Genomic DNA, 24,637 nt, shown 5'->3' on the forward strand with positions numbered 1-24,637 from the left:
CCCTTCAACTGGGAATCGTATTCCCTATTTAGAAAATCGTATTTTCAAGGATCAATCTTGAACCACAAACTGAACCAGATCTGAACCAAAAATAATGGGAGAGGATTATACCTGATACAGAGAAGTAATATCTCCCAATGGAGGTGTTCACGCCCAAGGAAGGATCCAAAGACTGCTCCCACTGAAGATGGCGCAATGCAGGGTGGAGCAGAATCAGCAACGTTCTTCAAAAGAACTTGACCCTTCGTAAGGATCAACTGGACGACTTGAGTACAGCTCCAACCAATCTTTTCACAAAAGATTGAAATCAAGATCCAATCTTGATTGCTCCCTAGAACTGGAGATCGAACTGAAGGAATGGCAATAGCAGGAAGGTGGCGGCATGAGAGAATTCGCAGTATATAGAAATCTCTCAATCTCTCTTTCTTCAAAGAGAAGAATGCTGTTGATCTTGTTGTCTTTTTAGGCTGCCGCCCCCTTCCCCTTTTATAATCTTAAAGGGATCAGCTCCTAATCAGATTAGGAGCTGCTAATCCAAATCATATTTGGGTTAGAAGTCCCTAAGGGATAACCCTTATCTTATCTGCAGATCAGATCAGCTGTCTCCTAATCTAATTAGGAGGTTTCCAGATCTAAATCTCGTTTAGATCTTGGACTCTCTGAGTGGATAGGGTCTAAGCCCAATCCTTTCAGCTGACCCTCTTAAGAATTCGCCCCCTTTAAATGACTATTCAAATCAGCCCAGTTCGAAATGGGCTTAAGGCCCATTTAAGGTTATGTACTCAAAAGGCTTCCAAATTGCTGCCCAGTTGGGCTTCCTTGTATGGCGTGGGACCCAAGCATTGATCTACACATCAGCCACATGAGTTCGGCCCAGCCTTTGTTACAAGGCCTGGCCGAATACACTGTTAATGACAGTGCACCCCCTGAAACCCATCAAATGGGCTCTAAGGGCCCAACACTTACACTAAGTGGTCCCTAGGCCAAGCCACCTTGTAACACCCAGGGACTGTGGGCAGATGCAAGATTAGCCCATCAGGTATTATCCTCAATGGTCTTACACTTAACCTCTCAGCCCATAATGATCATACACTGCCCGACAAGAGAGGACCTCTCCCTCGGCTGCAAGGAACAGTGTTGCACTCTCCACTTATATGGATCCCGGGAATTAAAACCTTCTTGCAAACAATTTAGAAACCGTACATATATACTTTTATATCTTATATAAAATATATTTTGCAAAACAAATCTCAACGGTTGAAATCGGCTGCCGGCAGTCTTGGTTTCCATCAGTGAGAGTGCATCCCCGATCATTACCTTTGTCCGACAAAGGGGCTGATCCTGTCACTATGATCACCCACTCAGATGAATTCTCGGACTGTCCCAACATACCCAGGTTTTGACCCCCGCTAAGGATCTCACTGATTGGTACATCAAAGACAGCCCAATCCGACACCTAGTGTAGTATCATAATCGAGTCTAGGGGTCGGGTGTAACTTTCCAGTTTTGCCCATCAATCTCCAAGGTCCAGGGCAACATTGAAAATCTGGTCCAGTTCAAAGATTCAATTAATCCTACACTGTATGTGCCTAGGGTCTCACCCTGGCAGCTGAGACAAGCCACCCCAACCGACTTGGTGGCACTACAGTGTCAGCCTTGTCAGGATAGGTCTCCCCAGACCGACCCACTGGCTGTGAACATTCTAAACTAACACGAGTCTCATTAAGTGTCCAGTTTAAGGGTATTACACAGAAGCATACCAAGGAAACATGAATCAAATATGTATCTTTATTCATTTACAATAAACTCATAAAGTACATCATTCTGATTGAAGCTAAGGGCACACAAAACTGTCTAACAGATCTATCTCTATAGAGTCGAAGACCCAGTATATAGGAGGCTTCTCCAAGATCTTTCATGGAGAATTGCTGTGAAAGTCATATTTTCACCGTAGTTAACACCGATATGGCCAAGCCGGTAATGCCACAGGCATGTGGGATTAACTGTATCACAGACTCTTTTCTTGGGGATTTCAGCCAGCGTAGTTTTAGTTATGTTAGTTTCTAGAGAGGGATGTAGAACACAGAGACCGTTCTATAGTTCCCCGTATGCAATGAATCTGTTGTTTCTTTTAATAGTAATCGTATTACTAAAGAAGACAGAATAACCATCTGCACACAGTTTTGAGATAGAAATCAAATTTCTTCTTAAATTTTGTACATAAAGGCAATCTTTCAATACAATTGTTCATTCTCTAAAATTTAACTCCACGGTTCCTATGGCCGCGGCTGCAACACTTGCAGAAGTCCCCAAGTAGAGAGCGTAACTTCTCCTTCACTCAGCCTTCTGCTTACCTTGAACCCCTGCATTGAGTTACACGCCTGAGTTGAAGCCCCGGAGTCAATACACCAAGACATAGAAGCTACCAATAAATTTGTTTCTGTAACACAAGATTCAAAATTACCTTTCTTGGATTTCAGGTAAGCAGGACAGTTCCTTTTCCAGTGGCCGGTCTTCTTGCAGAAGTGACAGGCATCTGATGCTTTGTCTTTCTTCTGCTTCTTACCCTTAGTGGTTTTCTTCTGAGGCTTCTTTGCCTTCCTCTTTCTCTTGCCTATCTTGCTAGCTTCAACAAGCATAGCTATAGGCTCAACCATTTTAATTAGTTCTTCTGCTCGTTGCAACATATCGCTGAGCTCTTGTAAGCTGACATTCAGCTTGTTCATGTTATAATTCATGATGAACGGATTAAAGGAAGGAGGCAAAGAATTAAGAATGGCATCTATCTGGGTCGCAAGGTCCAGCCCGGATCCAAGAGCTTTAAGCTCATTGATGTAGCCCATCATCCGAAGACAATGGTCATGAACTTGTTGCCCTTTGGACATTTGAGCGGTCATGAACTGTTTCAAGACCTTTTGTCGTGCAGAATGATTCTGCTCTTCATACATCGTCTTGTGACTGTCCAATATGTCCTTGGCAAGTTCGATCTGATCTAACTGCCTCTGTATTGGATTGTCCAAGGAGGCAATGATGTAACACCGGGCAAGGGAGTTTTTCTCCTCCCAATCCTGATAGTCTCTCCTTCGGGCCTCAGAAGCCCTATCACCCGGACGCTCCGGGGCGGGATTTTTAGCCACTTTGTCTAACATTTTAGAAGTTAGGACCAGCATAAGGTTCCTATACCAGTTGGCATAGTTTGAGCCTTCAGCTTGTTGTCATCAAGAAGCTTTGCAAATTGTCTGTTTGCCATTTTCTGATAAAAGAGCAAACATCAGTCAACAACCTAATTTGATTAATGTTCATTACATAGATATGGCTTTTAATCTACGTTCCATTCCCATTTATTCATCTCTGAGATTTCTCTCCCATCTCAGTGACGGAGACTACGAGTTGTCTCTGGAAATGTGGGAAATCACATAGAGTGCATGAAGCCAACTATTTCAGCTGCATAACCCCATGACCATTCTGTGAAAGATCGTATCCACTCATCGTATGAGCTTTCCCTTTGGCCTCTGTCAGACAAGGTTCAAAGCCGTTTTCAAGTAAACCTTTCTGTCTAGTGAGTGCTTACCCATCATATTCGTGAACGCCAAGGTACCGTGAGAGAATTCCCATTTTCTGGTGAAGCCCCTCCCACAACGATCTATGATGCCCCTATCATCTTATGAAACACTCAGACAAGCCCAACAGCAAATGGATAGCCCTTTTTCTGGTGTGTTTCCTCATTACTAAAGGACCCATCCTCATGCTAATGATGGAAGGCCTTTAGAGAGTTCATCATATGAATCTCCCTATCACCTGCACTCAAATTAGCTGGAGGGAATAGTAATTACACCCTAGTTTGATCTAGGTCAAACCAAAAGTGGCTCCCACTGACTTTCATAAAGCCAGATTTTGGTGGGCCCAAATCGGCTAGGGTTCCGCATGTATCCTGTCCATGATGTGTGGGGTCCACCACTGAGGGAGGTCATCCAATGACCAAAAGGGACACCATGGCAATGATGTGCAAGAGCCACTGTTGAAATTGCATGGACCAAGTTCTTATGGTTCATGCTCGAAGCACATCACACATCCATACATCGCATGCAAGGATAAATTGATCCAATTAATTAAATATCTGTAAAGCCCATTTTAAGCCCCTTTTTTTTAATCCATAATATTAACCATTAATATTATCTAGGTATATGGGCTGAATTAGGGTTGATTAGTTCGGCCCATATAGCTTTATCTGCAAAGTGGGCTTTTAGCAGTTTTAACAACTTAAAATTGGGCCTTTATAGGTTGGGCCGAATTAAACATTTAATTAATTATCAATCCTCAGGACCATTAGTGGGAGGAAATAGGGCTGACATTCAGCCTTGATCGAACCCTAGATTTGGTCCAACCAGTTTGGACCAATCTGGTTCGAATGGGTCTAGGGTTTGATCTTTAATTAAAGATTTAATTCAAGAATTGATCTGAAATTAATTACTGATAAAAGAACAAGCAAGAATCAGTCAAATAGGGATGTTCGCACAATCCATCCTACAAAACAGAGGTTAGATCACAGGTTGCAGTTTCATAAACTGCAAATCGCAGATAGCGATTCTCCCATCTACGAAATCTCCTTCTCTGCGCCGCCATCTTCGATTCAAAATAAAATAAATAGAAAACCTAATTTCTATTAATAATTACATCAAATCGAATGCCTATACATTCAGTCTAGAAAATAAAGAAATATATATATTTTACACACCAAATGTAATAAAATAAAACAAGAAACTACAAAATCGTAGGTTCCCTACGCCAATCAAGATTTCGATCTCCATCTGTACGAACAGCCCATAAATCAAGAAAATTATAAAGAACAATTCCAAATAATAATCAGATTTATAAAAATTATTTTCAGATTAATCGCCCATTAACTAGAAACAAATTTTTCCAGAAAAACATCAAATCTGCGCAAATCGGGTAGAACACCTTTTGCCCATTTGCGCACGTTCAGATTTGATCCAATTTGGTTCAAGACTTGAACCTGGCTCTAATACCACTGAAGGGATGAGAGATTCATCGTATGGACGCCCAAATATTGCGGAATAAGGTGGGCGAATTTCAAAAATTTCTCTCCCTTCAACTGGGAATCGCATTCCCTATTTTAGAAAAATCATATTTTTCAAGGATCAATCTTGAACCATGAATCGAACCAGATCTGAACAAAAGCAGTAGGAGAGGATTATACCTAATACGGAGAAATAATATCTCCCAATGAAGGTGTTCATGCTCAAGGAAGGATCCAAAGACTGCTCCCACTAAAGATGGTGCAGTGTAGGATGGAGCAGAATCAGCAGTGTTCTCTCCAAGAACCTAATCCTTCGCAAGAAATAGAAGAAGGGCATGTGAGCACAGCTTCCTATCAGTCCCTTCACAAGGAACTGATGTCAAGATCGAATCTTGATTTCTCCCACTGATCTGGAGGTCGAACTGGCAGGTGAGGCGGTGGCAGGAAGGAGGTGGCAAGAGAGAATTTTCACAGATGTGCTGAATTCTCTCTTCTGTGATTTCAGCTCTGAAGACAAGTGAAGAACTTGTGTTGTGATGTCTAAAGGCTGCCGCCCCCTCCTCCTTTTATAAGCTTAAAGGGATCATCTCCTAATCCCATTAGGAATTGCTGATCCAAATATATCAGACTTCCCTTTAAGTGATAAGGGTAAACCCTTATCTCATCTGCAGATTGGATCAGCCTTCTCCTAATCTCATTAGGAGGTTTCCAGATCTGAATCACATTCAGATCTAGACTCTCTGAGTGGATAGGGTTAAGTCCCAATCCTATCTGCTAATCCAATCTCAGAATTCGCCCCTTATTTAACTGATTTAGCCCAGTTCGAAATGGGCTTTAGGCCCATTAAGGTTATGTGCTCACTTAGCCTTCCTAACTGCTGCCCAGTTGGGATTCCTTGTGTGGCGTGGGACCCAAACATTGATCTACACATCAGCCACATGGGTTCAGCCCAGCCTTTATTACAAGGCCTGGTCGAATACACTATTATGGACAGTGCACCCCTGAAACCCATCACATGGGCCTCTATTGGGCCCAACACTTACATTAAGTGGTCCCTGGGCTAAGCCACCTTGTAACACCCTGGGACTGTGGGCAGATGCAAGATTAGCCCATCAGGTATTACCCTCAATGGTCTTACACTTAACCTCTCAGCCCATAACGATCAAACACTACCCGAAAAGAGAGGACCTCTCCCTCGGCTGCAAGGAACATTGTTGCACTCTCTGCTTATACGGATCCCGGGAATTAAAACCTTTTGCAAACAATTTAGAAACCGTAATATATATACTTTTACATCTCATATAAAATATATTTTGCAAAACAAATCTCAAGGATTGAAATTGGCTGCCAGTAGTCTTGGTTTCCATCAGAGAGAGTGCATCCCCGATCATTACCTTTGTTTGACAAACGGACTGATCCTGTCACTATGATCACCCACTCAGATGAATCCTCAGACTATCCCAACGTACCCAGGTTTTGACCCCCGCTAAGGATCTCACTGATTAGTATATCAAAGACAGCCCAGTCTGACACCTAGTGCAGTATCATAATCGAGTCTAGGGGTCGGGTGTAACTTTCCAGTTTTGCCCATTAATCTTCAAGGTCCAGGGCAATACTAGAAATCTGGTCCGGTTCAAAGATTTAATTAATCCTACACTGCATGTGCCTTATGTCTCACCCTGGCGGCTAAGACAGGCCACCCCAACCGACTTGGTGGCACATCAGTGTCAGTCTTATTAGGATAGGTCTCCCTAGACCGACCCATTGACTGTGAACATTCTAAACTAGCACAAGTCTCACTAAGTGTCCAGTTTAAGGGTTAACAGAAACCCACCACAAGAACATGAATCAAATATGTATCTTTATTCATTTACATTAAACTCATAATGTACATCATTCTGATTGAAGCTAAGGGCATACAAAAACTGTCTAACACCTTTCTCATGCCTTCAATCTCCTCAGGAGTCTTAGGAGACATACACTTGGAGAAAGTGACTCCGTGTCTGAAAGGGAAAAATCCCTTCTTGGAGTTCTCCATGTTGTATCCGTTGACACTCTTGTCAATGTAAGTAGATTGGGATAATCTTATTATCCTCTTCGATCTATCTCTATAGAGTCAAAGTCCCAAGATGTAGGAGGCTTCTCCAAGATCAACATTCCTACATCATTCCTAATGAGTTGAATGTCGTTTACATACAGAACAAGGAACGTAACCTTATCTCCCACTTATTTCCTATAAACACAGGGTTCATCCGGATTCTGCTCAAAGTCAAATTGTTTGACTGTAGAGTCAAATCGGATGTTCCAACTTCTTGAACCTTGCTTAAGTCCATAAATGGACCAGTTAAGTTTGCACACCATGTGTTCCTGACCAGCAGCAATAAAGCCTTGCGGCTACTGCATATAAATATCTTCATTAAGATCTCCATTCAGGAATGTGGTTTTGGCATCCATATGCCAAATCTCATAATCATAGTGTGCTGCTATAGCTAGCAGGATCCATAAGGATTTAAGCATGGCCACTGGAAAAAAGGTTTCCTCATAATCAACTCCCTCTTTCGGAGTGTATCCTTTCACTACAAGATGAGATTTATAGGTCTCAACCATTCCACTAGGGCCCTTTTCCTCTTGTAGATCCATTTGCAAACCGATTGCTTTCCCCCCAAGGGGTGGGTCTACGAGAGTCCAAACTCTATTGGTTTCATTGAGTCTATCTCGACTTTCATGGCATCTACCCACTTCAAGGAATCTATGTCCAACATAGCTTCCGCATAAGTCATGGGACCACATACATCAGTATGTATTAGGTCAAGGGTGCACATAGATCTTTTAGGCTTACCCATAAATGGCCATTTCGTCATCTTACCCTGAAGACAAGGTTCACAAGTTGGAAGATCTTCTACAGTTAGAAAATCCAAAGGATAATCCTTTACCAATTTTGTGATACGATCTATTTTGATATGGCCAAATCGGTAATGCCACAGGCACATGGGATTAACCATATCACGTGTTGTTTTCTTGGGGATTATTTTCGATGTAATTTTGGTTATGTTCATTTCCGGAGAAGGACAGAGGACATAGAGACCATTCTCAAGTTCTCCATAGGTAAGGAATTTGTTATTCAATTTAATAGTAATCTATCACTAAAATGAACAAAATAACCATCCTTACACAATTTTGAAACTAAAATCAAATTTCTTCTAAGTAACGGTACATAAAGACAATCTCTAAGGGTTACAATTCCTTCTCTGAAAATTAAATCTACAGTTCCAATAGTTGTAGCTGCAACTATTGCAGAATCCCCCAAGTAAAGAACCACCTCGTCGTCATTCAGACTTCTGCTTTCTCTGAACCCCCTGCAATGTATTACATGCATAAGTAGATGCCCTGGAGTCAATACACCAGGATGCAAAAGTGACCAACATATTGGTCTCTATGAAAAGAGATTCGAAATTACCTTATTTGCTCTTGGATTCCAAATATTGAGGATAGTTCCTCTTCCAATGTTCGGTCTATTTGCAGAAGTAACATTCATCCAATGACTTGTTCTTCTTCTACCTTTTTGGCTTGCCCGCTTTCTTCTGAGGCCTCTCATTTCCCTTCCTCTTTCTTTTGCCCAATTTCCCACCTTCAACAAACATGGCTACTAGCTTGTCCTTCTTTATTACTTCTCCAGCCCTCTACAACATATTGCTGAGTTCCTGAAGGCTAACCTTTAGGTTGTTTATGTTGTAATTCATGACAAACTGATTGAAGGAGGGAGGCAGAGAGTTTAGGATAGCATTGGTCTTGGTGCCATCATAGAGCTGGGATCCAAGTGCCTCCAGTTCATTTATGTACCCAATCATCCGCATGATGTGGTCATGAACTGGTTGGCTCTCAGTCATCTGCGTGGTCATCAACAGCTTGAAGACCTTCTGATGGGAAGAATGATTCTGCTCCTCGTACATAGTCTTTAGACTATCTAGAATGTCTTTATAGACTTTGATCTTATAAAAATGTCTCTGGATAGCATTACCTAAAGATGCTACGACATAACATCGGGCAAGAGAATTTTTCTCTTCTCATTCTTGATACTCTCTCTTGCAAGCCTCAGAAGCCCTGTCACCCAGACATTCCGAAGCTCGGTTCTTGGCAACCTTGTCCAATTTCTCAGACATAAGAACCAGATTAAGGTTATGGTACCAGTCAGCGTAGTTAGGTCCCTTAAGTTTTGTTAGATAGTGTATGCCCTTAGCTCCAATCAGATTGATGTACATATCCATTTATTGTAAACGAATAAAAATACATAATTGATTCATGTTATATCTAGTAAGTTATCATGTAATTACCCTTAAACTGGACACTTATGAGACTTATGTTAGTTTAGAATGTTCTTAGCCGTTGGATAGACTTGGGGAAGTTTATCCTGCTAAGGCTAACACTGGTGTGCTGCCAAGAAGGTTGGAGCAGCCTGTCTAAGCTACTAGGGTTAGACCTAAAGCACATGCAGTGTGTATTTGTTCGAAACATTGAACCCGGACCAATTTCCAGTTATGCCTTGGACCTGGGAGATTGGTGGGCAAAACTGGAAAGTGCAACACTGCACCTTGCAGCCAGGGAAGAGGTCCTTCCTTGTCGGGTAGTGGTTGATCATTAAGGCTGAGAGGTTAAGTGTAAGAGACCATTTAGGGATTTTTGCCTGATGGGCTATATCTTACTTAAGTCCATTGTCCTTGAGCCTTCATAGGATGGCTGGACTCAAGGATCATTTAATGTAAATGTTGGGCCCATTAAGAGCCCATACTGATGGACTCAGGGGTTCATAGTACTTGGTAGTGAATTCGGCCAGGCCTTTTAACAGAGGCTGGACTGAACCCATATGGGCTTATGTAAGGTCAATGTTGGGGTCCCAAGCCATACAAAGTGAACCAAATCATCCAGCAACAACCTAGGGACGTGAGCCACTTGTTTAATGGCCCTAAAGCCCATGATTAAATGGATTAATCAAGTGGTCACAAGTCAGCTTAAGCAATCATGTGACATGGGCGAATATGGGTATGGATATGGGTTTGGATCAGAAATTAGGATAAGAGGATAACTCTTATCCACTTAAAGAGTCCAGACCTAAATGAAGACTTGGATTACAGACTCCTAATTGGATTAGGAGTGTTGATCCTTAAGGCTTATAAAAGGAGGAGGGGGTGAACTGCTTCGGACACACTTCTGCACTCAATTCTCTCCTTCTGCTCTTGCCACCCAAACTCTAGTTCGTTCTCAATCTTATGATTGATCTCGATCAGTCTTGGTTTCTAATTTTTGCAAGAAAGATCATATTCAATTCTTGCTCACTTCCCTAGCTCGATCCAAGCTATTGGATTGCAGTTCTTGCTGAAACACTGCATTGTTGAACCGGCTTCAACCTAAGTTGTGCCATCTTTAGTGGAAGCTAGTTTTGGTACCCTCTTTGGGCATGAACTACCACTTTAGGAGCTACACTTGTGGATTTTGTATCAGGTAAACTTCTCCCATTCTTTCAGTTTTAGATCTAGTCCGGTTGGATGCAAGAGTGATCCTTGAAAAATGTAGTTTTTCTATAACTGGGAATACGATTCCCGAAAGGGTAATAGAAATTTTTGAAATTTTGCCCATCCATCTAGCATGGTTCGGCCATCCATATGATGGATTTCCCCTTCCTTTAGTGGTATCAAAGACAGGTTCAATCTTGAACCAAAATTAAATCAGATCTGAAGCAGAACCCAAATCAGCATAATTGTTCTACCCAATTTGCACAGTTTGCAGTTTACTAAGAAATCGGTTCACAATTTTTGGACGATTTGATATGAAATTAAATTTTTTTTGTTCTGTTATAATTATAGAATTGTTCTATTATTATTTCTTGAATTTTAGGTTGTTTGTGTGATGGAGATCGATTTCTTTGTTGGTGCTAAGATTTAAGCACCCTGCTATTTATTTATTTAATCATTGGTCTGTAAATAATTATTTTATTTTCAAACAAAATGTATTAGGATTTATTCTGATTTAATTAATAGAAAATTAGGGTTTTCTATTTTTTTACATTGGAATACTTGTTGGAGTGCTCGGAGGAGGAAAAGAAGAAATTTTACAAAAAAATCTGCAATCTACGATTAACCAGTTTTCTTGCAGGTTTGTAGTTTGTCCAGATCAAATTCCAACCATCATACTTGCAGCCCTAGATTATGTGTTTTTGCTATGATTGATTGTCAATATTAAGTTGTTAATAATTTCATATCGAAATCTTGTGAGTTGTAGCATGTTTTGGACAGCAAACCCTAGGCCAAATTGACCTAATCTAGTCGAAACTAGTTGGACTGAACCCATGGTTCGATGGAGTCTGATCTCAGCCCCATGGGTCACGTTTTTGGTGGCTCAAATTCGGTTATTAGCCAAGGGTTTGATGGCCCATCACATGGAACAATTCGGCCCTCCCTTGAAAAAACTAATTTATGTTAAGTTAAAGTAACATCTGCCATTTCAGCATAACTGCTATGTGGGCTGAATTGCTTTTTGTAGTTTAGCCCATATACCTAAATGATATTATTGGATAATTCATGGGTCTTTAATGGTCTGATTGTATGTTAAGTTAAATTAATTATGGTTTTACAAGCTTTTAATTGATTGGATCAATTTGTGGTTGTGAATGCTTGTGATGTGCTTAATGTGATTCGTACATGGGCCATAAGTGCTTGACCCATGTTTAATCGTATGTGGCTATCTGCGAACACCATGAATGATTGCACATAATTGCCATGGTACCCTTTGATTATTGGATGATCTCCCATTTTCGATGGGCCCCTGATTAATTTCCTCCCCGAGAGGAACCCCGCGGAACCCTAGCCTGTTTTGGGCCTATTTAAATCTGACTTTATTGAAGCCAGTGGGAGTCACTTTGGTATGACCTAAACCAGACCTAGGGATTGTTTTACTTGTTCTCTCCGGATTAATATAAGTGCAAGTTATAGGGAATATCATATGATGAATTCTATAATGGTCTTCCGTCATTAGCATGAAGGCAGGCTGAATCGGTGGGTGGAGATGCACCATAAAATTAGGCTATCCATTTGCTAGTCTAGTTAGTTGGATTGCTTCATGAGATGATAAGGGCATCATAGACTGATATGGGAGAGGCCTATCCTAAAATGGAAGACTCTTTCACGATACCTTGGGGTTCATGATAAGACGGATAAACACTTACCAGACAGAAAGGTTTAACCTAAAATGGCAATGAACCTTGTCTGATGGAGGCCAAAGGGAAAGCTTATTGGAAAGGTGGATATGATCCTTCACAGAAAGTGGTGGGGCTTTGCAACTGAAACAGTTGGCTCCATGCACCTATGTAATTTTCCACATTTCCAGGGACATGCATCGTGTCCCCGTCACTGAGATAGGAGGGAAATCTTAGAGATGTATACATTGAGATGAAACATGGATAAAAGACCATTCTATGCAAGATAACATGAATCAATTTAGGTCATGGACTAATATCTACTGCCTTTTATCAGAAATGGCACATGGACAATTCACCAAACTGTTGAATGATAAAAAACTTAAGGAATCCAACACTGCTGATTGATATTATAACCTTAATCTTGTTCTAACATCCGAGAAATTGGAAAAGGTTGCCAAGAACCTTGCACTGGAACGTCTGGGTGATAGGGCTTCTGAAGCATGTAGGAGGGAATATCAGGAATGAGAGGAGAAGAATTCTCTTGCCCAGTGTTACATCGTAGCATCTTTAGACAATCAGATCCAGAGATAATTTAATAAGATCAAAGTCTGCAAAGATATTTTGGATAGTCTAAAGACTATGTATGAGGAGCACAATCGTTCTGCACCTCAAAAGGTCCTCAAACTGTTGATGACCAAAGGATGACCGAGAGCCAACAAGTCCATGACCATACCGTGAAGATGATGGGGCATATTAATGAACTAGAGACTCTTGGATCCCATCTTGATGATGACACTAAGACTTATGTCATCCTAAACTCTCTGTCTCCCTCCTTTAATCAATTTGAACAAGCTAAAAGTTAGCCTTCAGGAACTTAGCAATATGTTGCAGAGGATAGAAGAACTGATAAAGAAGCATAAGCCGGTAGTCATGCTTGTTAAAGGTGGAAAATCTGGCAAAAGAAAGAGGAAGGGCAAGAAGAGGCCTCAGAAAAAGGGGGCAAGCAGAATAAGTAGAACAAAGACAAAGCATCAGATGAATGTCACTTTTACAAATAGACCGGACACTAGAAGAGGAATTGTCCTCAATATCTGGAATCCAAGAACAAAGAATGTAATTTTGAATCTCTTGTTATAGAGACCAATTTGTTGGTCACTTCTGCATTCTGGTGTATTGACTCTGGGGCTTCTACTCATGCATGTAATACATTGCAGGAGTCTAAAGAAAGCAGAATGTTGATTGATGATGAGGTGGTTCTTTACTTGGGGACTTCTATAACAATTGCAGCTACAGCCATAGGAATTGTAGATTTAATTTTCAAAAAAGGCATTGTGAGACTTAAATATTGTCTTTATATACCCTCACTTAGAAGAAATTTGATTTCAGTTTCAAAACTGTGTAAGGATGGATATTCTGTTCTATTTAGTGATATGATTACTATCAAATTGAATAACAAATTTCTTACTCACGGAACCTAACCCCAACAAAAGAATACGTGATGCAGTTAATCCCATGTACCTGTGGCATTACCGACTTGGCCATATCAACATAGATTGTATCACAAGATTAGTAAGGGATGGTCCTTTGGATTTTCTAACTGTATAAGATCTTCTAACTTGTGAACCTTGCCTTCAAGGTAAGATGACGAAACAACCATTTATGGGTAAGCTTGAAAGATCAACAGGCACACTTGACCTGATACATACTGATATATGTGGTCCCTTGAATGTTAGGATACGCAACAAGAATTGTTATTTCATAACTTTTACCGATGATTATTCTCAGTATGGTTACGTGTACCTAATGAGACATAAGTCCAAATCCTTTGAAAAGTTCAAGGAGTTCAGACAAGAAGTCGAGAAACAGTTGGGGAGATAGATCAAAGCCCTTCAATTAGATCAAGGAGGTGAATATCTCTTCGACGAATATCAAACCTTTTCGCTAGTGGCCATGCTTAAATCCATACGGATCCCACTAGTTGTAGCAGTACATTATGACTATGAACTTTGGCATATGGATGTTAAAATTGCATTCCTGAATGGAGATCTTACTGAAGACATCTATATGCAACAGCCGCAAGAAGTTGGAACATCTGATTTAACTCTACCATCGAACAGTTTGACTTTAAGCAGAATCCGGATGAGCCCTGTGTTTACAGGAAATCAATGGAAGTTAAGGTTGCTGTAGAATATAGCTTATTAATTCTATAGGTTACTTGGATGAGTTGATAGATTTCAGATCTGATTTTCTGTTGTTATAGATTCTATTTTTGCTGGTATAGCTTGCTGTCATAGCTTGCTGTTATAGCTTCCATTTCCGGTTTAATAGATCTGATATAATTCTGATATCTGTGGTGTAGTTCAGATCTATATCGTCCTATGACTGATTTGCTTGGTTCTTTGCAGATGTTCTAGTTCAGATCTACATACATTAACTATCACTACTAAAATAAAAGATCAGATCTGAGCACACTGCAAAAAAGAAAAAAAAAATAGCTATTCTAGTATCAGTAGTTAACTAATTTCAATTCTGTAGATTGGCTTTCAGTAGTGTAGTTTCAGTAGTTCAGATTTGTATATATCGAATTTCATTGCTGAAATCAGACATCTTTCATTTTGCCGATTGTCTCTATCTTAGGCTGCTAGTCTTGTTTCAGAAGTATGCAATCTGCTTGAGTTGATTGGCTACTTCTCTGATTTCAAGCATGTACATCAGATTTCAGATTTGTTCATATTAGCTTTCAGTAGTGTTCTTTTTCTTGAGGTTTTTCTTTTCAGAGGAGATGGCAGCAATCAACCATCAATGGCAATCCGAAAGAGCACAAGTTAGAAGGCAGCAAGGTCTTCACAATGTGGACACATATACAGCTTTATCTGTGCAAATAGGTGCAATCAGCAGGAAAATAAATGAGATGCAGATGGCAGCCATGCATGTGCAGTCCATGACTTATGATTGGTGGGGGGGGAGGCCACATCAGCACTGCATGCCAAATTGGCAACCAGCCTCCAGAACAGGTAAACTTTGTTGGCCATTTTCCAAGGCAGCAATACAGTCAGTACCCTTGTGCCTTTAACCCCGGATGGGGAGGATACCCGAATCAGTCATGGCCGAATCAGTCATGGCCAAATCAGCATGTGCCGAAGCCCTTCCCCCAAAACTTCTATCAGCCGGAATAAAAATCTAGCATAGAGGAGTTGATGATCAAGTTCATAACTAGTGCTGAAACCAGATTTCAGAATAACGAAGTAGCAATAAAGAACTTGGAGAAGCAAGTCGGGCAGTTGGCACAATTGATTTCAGCAAGCATACCGGGCACTCTTCCAGGGAGTAACTGAAGTGAAGGAGAAGGCAAGGGCTGAAAACAAGGTTAGCATGTTGGCCAACACCCTTGAGCTTGGCATACAAGAGGGAGGAGTTGCAAGGGAAGAGAATGAAGAGATGCAAGGCATGGTAGCATACCTGAATGCCAATCCACATTTTCAAGGGAAAGAGTGTCTCAAGTAAGATGGCTTGGATAACCCGCCAATACCAATAAGCAAGTCTTCAACCCAAGAGCCACCCTCCCTTGAGCTGAAGCAACCCCCTCCACATCTAGAGTATGCTTTCTTAGAGGCTCCATCAGTGCTACCGGTAATCATATCAACAGATTTGAGACCTTTGCAAAGAGAAAAACTGTTGAGGGTGTCTCGGGAAGACATGACAAATTTAGCTCGGAAGGTGTCATTGATGATGCAGTTGGTGCATGTTTTCAGACCAACTCCGATTTTTAGTCATAAACTCTCTTGTTTTTGTTTTCTACTTTTCTTATTCATATCAGTTGAGTTTAGTTAGTATTTATGTAGGATGCTAATTGAATAAGTTGCTGATCTCTCTTTCTAGTTTTATGTGATTCTTAGCAGCTAGAGGCTCCCTACCAAAAGAACCATTGCAGAATTCAGAAGGAACTTCAGGGAAGTCCTCTAACCCCTCTCATTGATTGATAATGCTCTTCATGCAATTACCTTCATTGCTGGATTTATTATTGCTCCCTAACACTAGAAACATTGAAGACAATGTTCATCTTAAGTGTGGGGGTATTCAGTTAGGCTGGGGCTATGCACCTCAATCAGCCCAATACTTATATACATGCATTGACAAGCCGAATAAACCGGAAATCCCCTTAAGATCATTGTTGTTTATTAGGTGAATTCAAAAAGGGAATACAATGAGTTGAGGGAGACCACTGTATGTGTTTTTTCTTGTGAATGATCCAACTTAGCAATGCATGAGGTTAAGGGAGTTGAATATGACTTTCATCATGACCAGCCCTAACTACCTTCGTGTGTATGAAGCACTTGATTGAATTATTAATGATCATTCAAGTTAGTCACATCTGAAGTGTTAATGCATGAGGTTCAACAACTGCAAAAGAAAAAGCCCAATTGACTCCGCTATTCCGAGCTGAATAATAAAACTAGCAACTTGGAATATGAGTCTTTTTATCTGCCTCAAGCCTATGACCAGTGTGAGACGGAGCATAAAATGCATTCACACCAAAAATAAAAAAATACCCCGTGTGAGATGGAGCATAAAATGCACTCACACCAAAAAATTGGAGAAAGAAAAGAAAAAAAAATTCAATGATGGTTGAGGTTCAAAGGGACAAAATGCAGTTGAGCACTCAATGAGGTGCAGTTACAGAATTGAGACCTAGTTCAAAGTGATGGTTAAGCAGTCAAGGAGCTGATCTACATATTGAATGGGAGTGAAAGCTGGAACTTGAAGAACCTCATATTCTACCCTTCCTTAGATCTTATGTATGTGATGAGAAAGGTAGTTCATAGGAATGGACCAGACTACCTACACAAGTTTCCCGACCACTCAAGGTGTTTTCCTCCTAAATATTCATCTGATAAATGGTGAGAATAGAGGGGAGATGATCAGTATATGGCTGATGTCTTTGCTTGAGGACAAGTAAAAGCTTAAGTGTGGGGGTATTTGATGCGTGCACAATTTATACATAAAATTCTAATGTTTATGCTTAGTTTTTGTGCTGATTTGTGTCAAGTTTTCCCCAATTCATTTCTTATTGTAATTAAAGCAAGAGTTATGCAATTTCAATTCTGTAATTTTTTTTCTAAGATCATTCAAATAGATTGGATTCATTCTTGTAGCTTCTTGCTTGGAATTTCAATTGTGGAACTGTTGGCCGAACTAATATTCTGAGATCTCAGATCTAAAATTTCAGATCATGAATTTACAAGATCTAAATTGCTATTTTGCAAACTCAGATCTGTAAATTTAGATCATGAAATAGTGATATTCGAACTGATATTTTATAAAATCAGATCTGTGATTTCAGATCATGATCTTGTAATAAATGAATTACTTGAGAGAGAATTCAGGTAGCTTCAATTCAGTCTGTCTGATTTGTTCCTCCTTCTTGGAAATCCTAGAGTGCTTGAGAAAGGCTCTAAGATTTCAGATCTGCTAATCAAGAGCCGAATTGAATACAACGTTAGAGATAACTTGCACAATTCGGTTGGTGTTCATTCAGTTGGGTTGATGATGATCCAGCTGAAATGAAGCCCTAGAATTGCTAGATCTGAATGCATGCATGGTGATTAGATCCTTAATAGAGATATAAGGACCATCACTCATGCAAAGATTGAACATGCGCTCGAGAAAGGCTGTTCATTGCTTTGGGATTTCATCAAACCAAGGTTGAATCCTATTCAACTCGAATTGCCTAGAAAACAAGTTGTTGTTTTTATTTTTCTATGCATCTTTAGCTTGTCTCCTCACTTGCATACAAGATGTTTGGTCCAATGTGTTAGAAATAGCTTTGTAGTTAGAATTTTAGATTGTCATTAGTTGTACATTTTGGCTGATCAGATAATAGTAAACTGATTTATTACTAGTAGTTGCTACATAAGTCTTTATGGGAACAATACTCTACTCACTACTCTATTACTTGAGCGGCTAGTGCACTTGCTAGTGTCACCAAGACGCACCACTGACACTTTTGGTTTCCATCAGAGAGTGCAGTCCCAATCATTCACTTTGTCCGATAAAGGAGTTGATCTTGTCACTATGATTACCCACCCAAGTGAATTCTCAGACTGCCCCAACATACCCAGGTTTTGACCCCCAAAGGATCTTACTATTTGGCATATTAAAGACAACCCAATTCGACACCTGGTACAATACCATAATTGAGTCTAAGGGTTAGGTGTAATTTTCTAGTTTTGTCAAACAGTCTCCAAGGTCTAGGGCATAACTAGAAAATGGTCTAGGTTTAATGTTTCAATCAAGCACACACTGCATGTGCTTCGGGTCCAACCGACCCTGGCAACTAAGACACACTGCCCCAACCTTCTTGGCAACACATCAGTGTCAGCCATGGTAGTATAAACTTCCCTAAGTCTATCCAATGGCTAAGAACATTCCAAACTAACACGAGCCTCATAAGTGTCATGTTTAAGGGTAATTATACAGAAACACACCAATTATAACATAAAACAGTTATGTACTTTTATTCATTTACAATAAATGCATTGATAACTCTATATTTTGATGCCTTAAGGGCATTATTTCAGGGGTGTTCTCAGCCCTAGAATAGTCAAAGTATGCCCTTTTCCCAGTTAAATTCAATGTTATGACCTCTCAGGGTCTTTGTACAAATTCTAAGCAAAACTGGGAAGGTTTCATGGCGGAATTGCAGTTTTTGGGAAGCTGGTGTGAAGTCCAGTTGAGAGATGGGGTGTTTTTGTGAAAAACTGAGAACATGAGGGCGCTTCCTATCTGCTAAACCCAAAATGGCGCCCCTCCTACTGTATTAGCATGCTCCCCTCTCCTTAGCAAACCCTAGGGTGCCTTCTATCCCATTCTATTCATCCTTAGCTGAAGGGATGGGAGATCCAACATATAGATGGCCGAACCCTACAGGAAGGTTGGGCGAAATTTCAAAAATTTCTTTACCCTCATCCGGGAATCCTATTCCCAATTTAGAAAACTACATTTTCAAGGTTCGTTCTTGTAACCAAACTGAACCAAATCTGAAACCAAGATTAGGGAGGAATATACATGATATAGAATTCACGCAAAAAGCTCCTCCCAACATAGTTGTTCACACCCAAAAAGTGTACCAAATCCTCCCTCCACTAAAAATGACATAGCTTAGGATGAGGGAGGATCAACAGGTAGTTCTTCACCAAGAACTTATGATTCTTCAGCAATAATCGAATGGAATAGTGAGCACATCTTCAAAATTGTTTCTTCTAGCAAGAAACAATATCAAGATCAAATCTTGATCAAATCCAAAAATTGGAGATCGAACAGGGTAGGGCGGCAAGAGTAGGACGAAAAAGAACTGAAGGCAAGATCAATCTAACAAAGTTGTCTACTATAATGTCTGTGTGTCTTTTTCAGGTCCGCCCTGCTCTCTATTTATAGCCTTAAAGAGATAATCCTCCTAATCTGATTAGGAGTCTCTTGATCCAAAACTTTATTTGAAACCAAACTCTTTAAGTGATAAGGATAATCCCTTATCTTATCTGCAATTCAAGATCAACTTATTCCTAATCAAATTAGAAGTTCCCTGATCCAAATCTTTATTTGGATCTGGACACATTAAGAAGATAAGAGTTATCCACTTATCCTTATCTACTGATCCAAAACTTTATTTGGCAGTACACCAGTGTCAGCATTGGTAAGATAATTCTCCCCAGATCTATCCAACGGCTATGAAGATTATAAACTAATACGAGTCTCATATGTGTCCAGTTTAAGGGTATTACAAGGAAACAAACCATAATAACATGAATCAAATATGTACTTTATTCATTTACAATAAATGTCATAATGTACATCATGCTGATTGGAGCTAAGGGCATTCACTATCTAACATTAGCAAACCCTAGCCGCCCTAGATGTTTAATCTCCACCATTCATTCCAGAGCACTCTCTTTGTAGCTTTTAAACCCTAGGTGCCACTTAACTTCTAATCCTCACCATTCAGCCCCTAACCACTAGATCTCAGCCCTCCATTCCATCCTCTATCTCAGCCATCCACTCTAGGCCGCCACCCACTCCTTTTAATCTCCACCTTTCAACCCTAGGCGCCTTAATCTCCCCCCTCCATTTCTGGGCACCCAAATCTCAGCCCTACATAATATTGGGTGCCCTCTCCTTCTCTTCTCAGCCTTAGGATCCACCCAGAACCATCCTAGCCCTTCATTAGAAACCCTAGGGCGCTCGTATCTTTGCTAAAACCCAGCTGTCACCCCCCTCTTTCTCTCTAATCCCAATTGTATCCACCCTTCTCTATAAAAAGGACCCCAGGGCTCCTGAGAAAGGGTTGGATTCTGCCCACAGGTAAGATGAAAGGCTGATCTTGAGAAGTTCAAGGGTAGAGGAAGAGGAGGACGCCCAGGCAAGAGGAGGAATTCCCACTTGCAGTTCGCCAACACCATTACTGCCACCTTTGGATTTGGATCCCAACCATTAACTTTAGTTTAAGTTCCATTCTTTCATTTCCAGTTTCGTTTATTTCTTTCTACAATTTTCTTTCATTCAGTTTAATTTTCGTTTACTTGTCTGCAGATCTGGAATTCGGTCAAGTAAGATGGAAGGCCTAGCTTGAGAAGTTCAAGGGTCAAAGTAAAGATCCGGAGACTACTACCTCTGATCGGATTACAGATTCTTTATTTCATTTCTTTCGTTTATTTATTTTTGTATTTATTTATTTTCTACACTTTCAATTTTCAACAATGTTCAAATTCTATTTTATTCTAATTTAATTAATTAATTTTTGTATTTCTGCAACTCCTTGTTATGTTTTCTTTCCCAGATCTAAGTAAATAACATTTTTTTTCCTTGCTTCCTTGTGGATATGACCCGTTCTCACCATTTTACAGCGTTTGTAGTTGTTTGAGAATCAAAAAAAATTATAAATATTAAACTAGTGTTCCGAAGTGGTTAGCGACATGCTTCTGGACACACCAAGTTTTTGGCGACGTTGCTGGGGACACAACGGAGAAAATTTTTTATTTGCTTTATCTGGATCTATTTCATTATTTTTTTTTATTTTCATTTTATTACTTGATCCATTATCTCATTTTAATTCTTACTTCTCTTTGATTTTGTAGGACGAAATAGTGAAAGGGGGGGTACCAGAGCATTGCAGGATTGCAGGAGAGAAGAGAAGAGAAGATTAAATTGGATTATGTTTCAGGTGTAGTCATCCCATTTTATTTTTGATTTTTGATTTTTGATTTTTATTCTCGAACTCCTTTTCTTTTGTAGAATTGTGATTTTTGAATTTTTAATTAATTTTTTTTAGATCTGATTTATTTTTTTAGTATTATTTTCTTCTGTTTTGTTTCTAGATCTATTTTTTTTCTTTATTTTAATTCCATGTTCGAATTTCTGTTTTCTTAGGTTTGTTTCTTTTATTTTCAGAAAAAAAATCGTTATTTTATTTTTTATTGTCGCATAATTTTCTTTTGTTTATTTTATTTTCCTTTTAATTTTTAGAATAGCAATTTTCTTGTTAGAATTTATTTTGGTAGTTGTTAATCTTTTTAGCATAATTATTTCTTTTATTTTCTGTTTGTTATAATTAGTTTTTGCCTTATTTAATTTCCTTTTTTTAGCTATTTAATTGAATAATTAATTGTTAACTAGAAAGTTGTCCAAATTTTTGAATTTGCATTTAAATTTCAAATTTGAATTTAAATTTATATTTTAATTCAAATCTGAATTTGAATTTGAACTTGAACTTGAATTTGAATTTCAAATTTCGAAATTTAAATTTAAATTTTCGAATTTCAAAAAAAATAAAAAATATATATATAATAAATTAATTAATTAAAAAATAAAAAATTGAAAACAAAAATTGTTCAATATTTTAAAATTCTTGCAATTGCATTCCAACATTTAGGGTTTCATATTCTAGAGCATGCATCATATAGGTTTATTTAATTGCTAAAGTTATCTTGTTAGTTGTGAATGTGTTAGGTTTTCATTTTTTTTATTTTAATTTCTTCTTTTGCTTAGTTTATTTTATTCTTTTATGTTATATTTCTGAATTGCATCTTGGAAATAATTGCTCAAGCAATGTAATTAGTGGAATTTTCTTTGTTTATTTTGTTTCTTTTTCATTAATCCATTTAAGGGCAATCCAACTTAAATAAGATAAGGTGGGGATTTCATCACCCTTCCTTGGCCCAAAAATCACCACCCTTCACGTGCGGTTCACCCTAAACCCTAATTTAAATTTTGGATAACAAGATCATTTAGGGGAACCTCACATTTGGTTCAAAAGTATGTTGAATCTTAGGGAAACTTGTGATTACTTTCCATAACCGGCAGTTGGTGTCTAAGGAAAGAGGTTAAACGGCTAAGCCTAAGCGGGTTTTGTAGTTACTTAATTAGGTCATTGCGAAAGAAAGGAGAGCCTCCCACATCTTCACCTCTTACCTAGCTAACCCAAGGAAGTGGTGTGATTCCAAGTGAACCTAAGAGGATTCACATTGGTTGAACCACTAGTTTAGGAAACCTTAGGTCAGTCCATAGGTCGTTTGTTTGAATTGCTTGCATTTTTTTTAATTTTAAAAATTCAATTTGAATTTAAATTTCAGGAATTTAAGTTTTAAAATCTAAATTTGAATTTAAATTTCAAATAAAAAATAAAAAAATCAAAAAAAAAGAGAAAATCAAAAATTTAAATATTCAATTTTGAGTTTAAATTGCAGAATTTAAATTTCAAAATTCAAAAAAAAAAGAAGAAAAAGGGTGGTTAAAACAAAATAAAATAAAATGAATTCAATGGCCAGAGTTTGTGGAATGAGAAACTACTTCCAACCTGAGCCACAAATAGATTGGAACAATGTATCTCGACAACTGGACAAGATTAATGGGATGACCCAAAGAATTGATCAATTCCTTGCATTTCATCAACAAAGTGGCCCATACCCAACCATGTCATCCTATCAAACATGTTCCAACTTTGCAAGTCCGGCCCATCATGTTAGCTAGTGCCCTGTGCCGGGCCCATGTCAATCAGTCATTCCAGACCAAGTACATGCGGCCAACAGATTTTTCCAACCCAATGCTAACCCATTCTTTTACCCATATAACCCTAGGTAGGAAAATCAGCCCAACTTCACTTATAGGGCCCCAGTCCAAAAAAACCCTACCAGATGTGCACTCTTAATGATCTGAAGCCCAGACTCACTAGGAGTACAATGATTACCCTGGGACTCAACCGGCTCAACCATGTCAAACCTACACACAGTCCCAATAGCAGTACCGTCCATCTAAATCCATGGCCCAAAAATTTCAGAGATCACAAGGGCAGAACCAATTCCAGCAGATGTATCCTAGGAACCAATCGGCCCAATCTTATTAGGTTTACCCACAACCTCCTCAGACCCGTAGAGTAGATGACCAATTTATTCAGCTTCAACAGCTGATTCTAAATCAGCAATAGTTCATTGATAGATTAGAGAGCCAACTGGGACAGCAAGCCGAAGCCAAGGCGAGAAGAGGAGTAGGACAACTACCGAGTCAACCAGTTGCGAACCCTAGAAATCAGCCATTAGGTTTTCCTCCACGGAAGATTCAACCACCTCCTAAGAACCCATAGATTGAAAATACCAAGGCTATTACAACCTTAAGGAGTGGGAGGATTTTAGAGGGCCCGTGTAAGAAAATGAGAGTTAATGAAGAAGAAAAGGAGCAAGAAGACCATAAGTTGGGGGGATGAAAAAGGAAAGGAAAATTTAGAAGAACCTATAGTGAACCAACCCGTAGTTCCCTTTCCAACTACGGGCCGGTGTGAAAGAACAAACAGACTCACAATGAGGAGAGCCAGGGCGTCCATATTAACTTCCCTCTCCTCGACACGATCCAACATATCTCAACCTATGCCAAGTTCTTGAAAGAGTTGTGTACTTAAATGATGGAGCCATAATCGGCCCCACAAAAAAATGATGCTCTCGGCAGATGTTAGTGCAGCTCTCCTAAACCAACTTCCCCAAAAAATAAAAGACTTTGGTGCCAGTATAAATCTGCTTCCGTCCATTTATGACAGCTTCAGGATCGGCGAGTTAAAACCTACCCCAGTAATTCTGCAACTCGTTGACTGGTCAGTCAAGACTCCTTGAAGTGTTATTGAGGACGTCATTGTTAGGGTAGAGGGTTGTCACATCCCAGTAGATTTTATCATCCTAGACATGACCCCAACCGAGGAACTACACCATATCCTGGTAATCTTCGTTTCTAGCAACAACTAATACAAACTATAAATCATGAGAAATGGACATTTCATTAGGGGAGCAGAAAGTCCGATTAAACATTTTTAGTGCCTCTAAGTATCCAAACCTAGGGGAAGATGAGTGCAAGGTGGTATAGTGGGCGATCTTTTA

The sequence above is a fragment of the Nelumbo nucifera genome, chromosome 3, assembly GCF_055504915.1.
Source record: "Nelumbo nucifera cultivar China Antique chromosome 3, China Antique-T2T, whole genome shotgun sequence".
In the NCBI taxonomy this organism is placed as follows: Eukaryota; Viridiplantae; Streptophyta; class Magnoliopsida; order Proteales; family Nelumbonaceae; genus Nelumbo; species Nelumbo nucifera.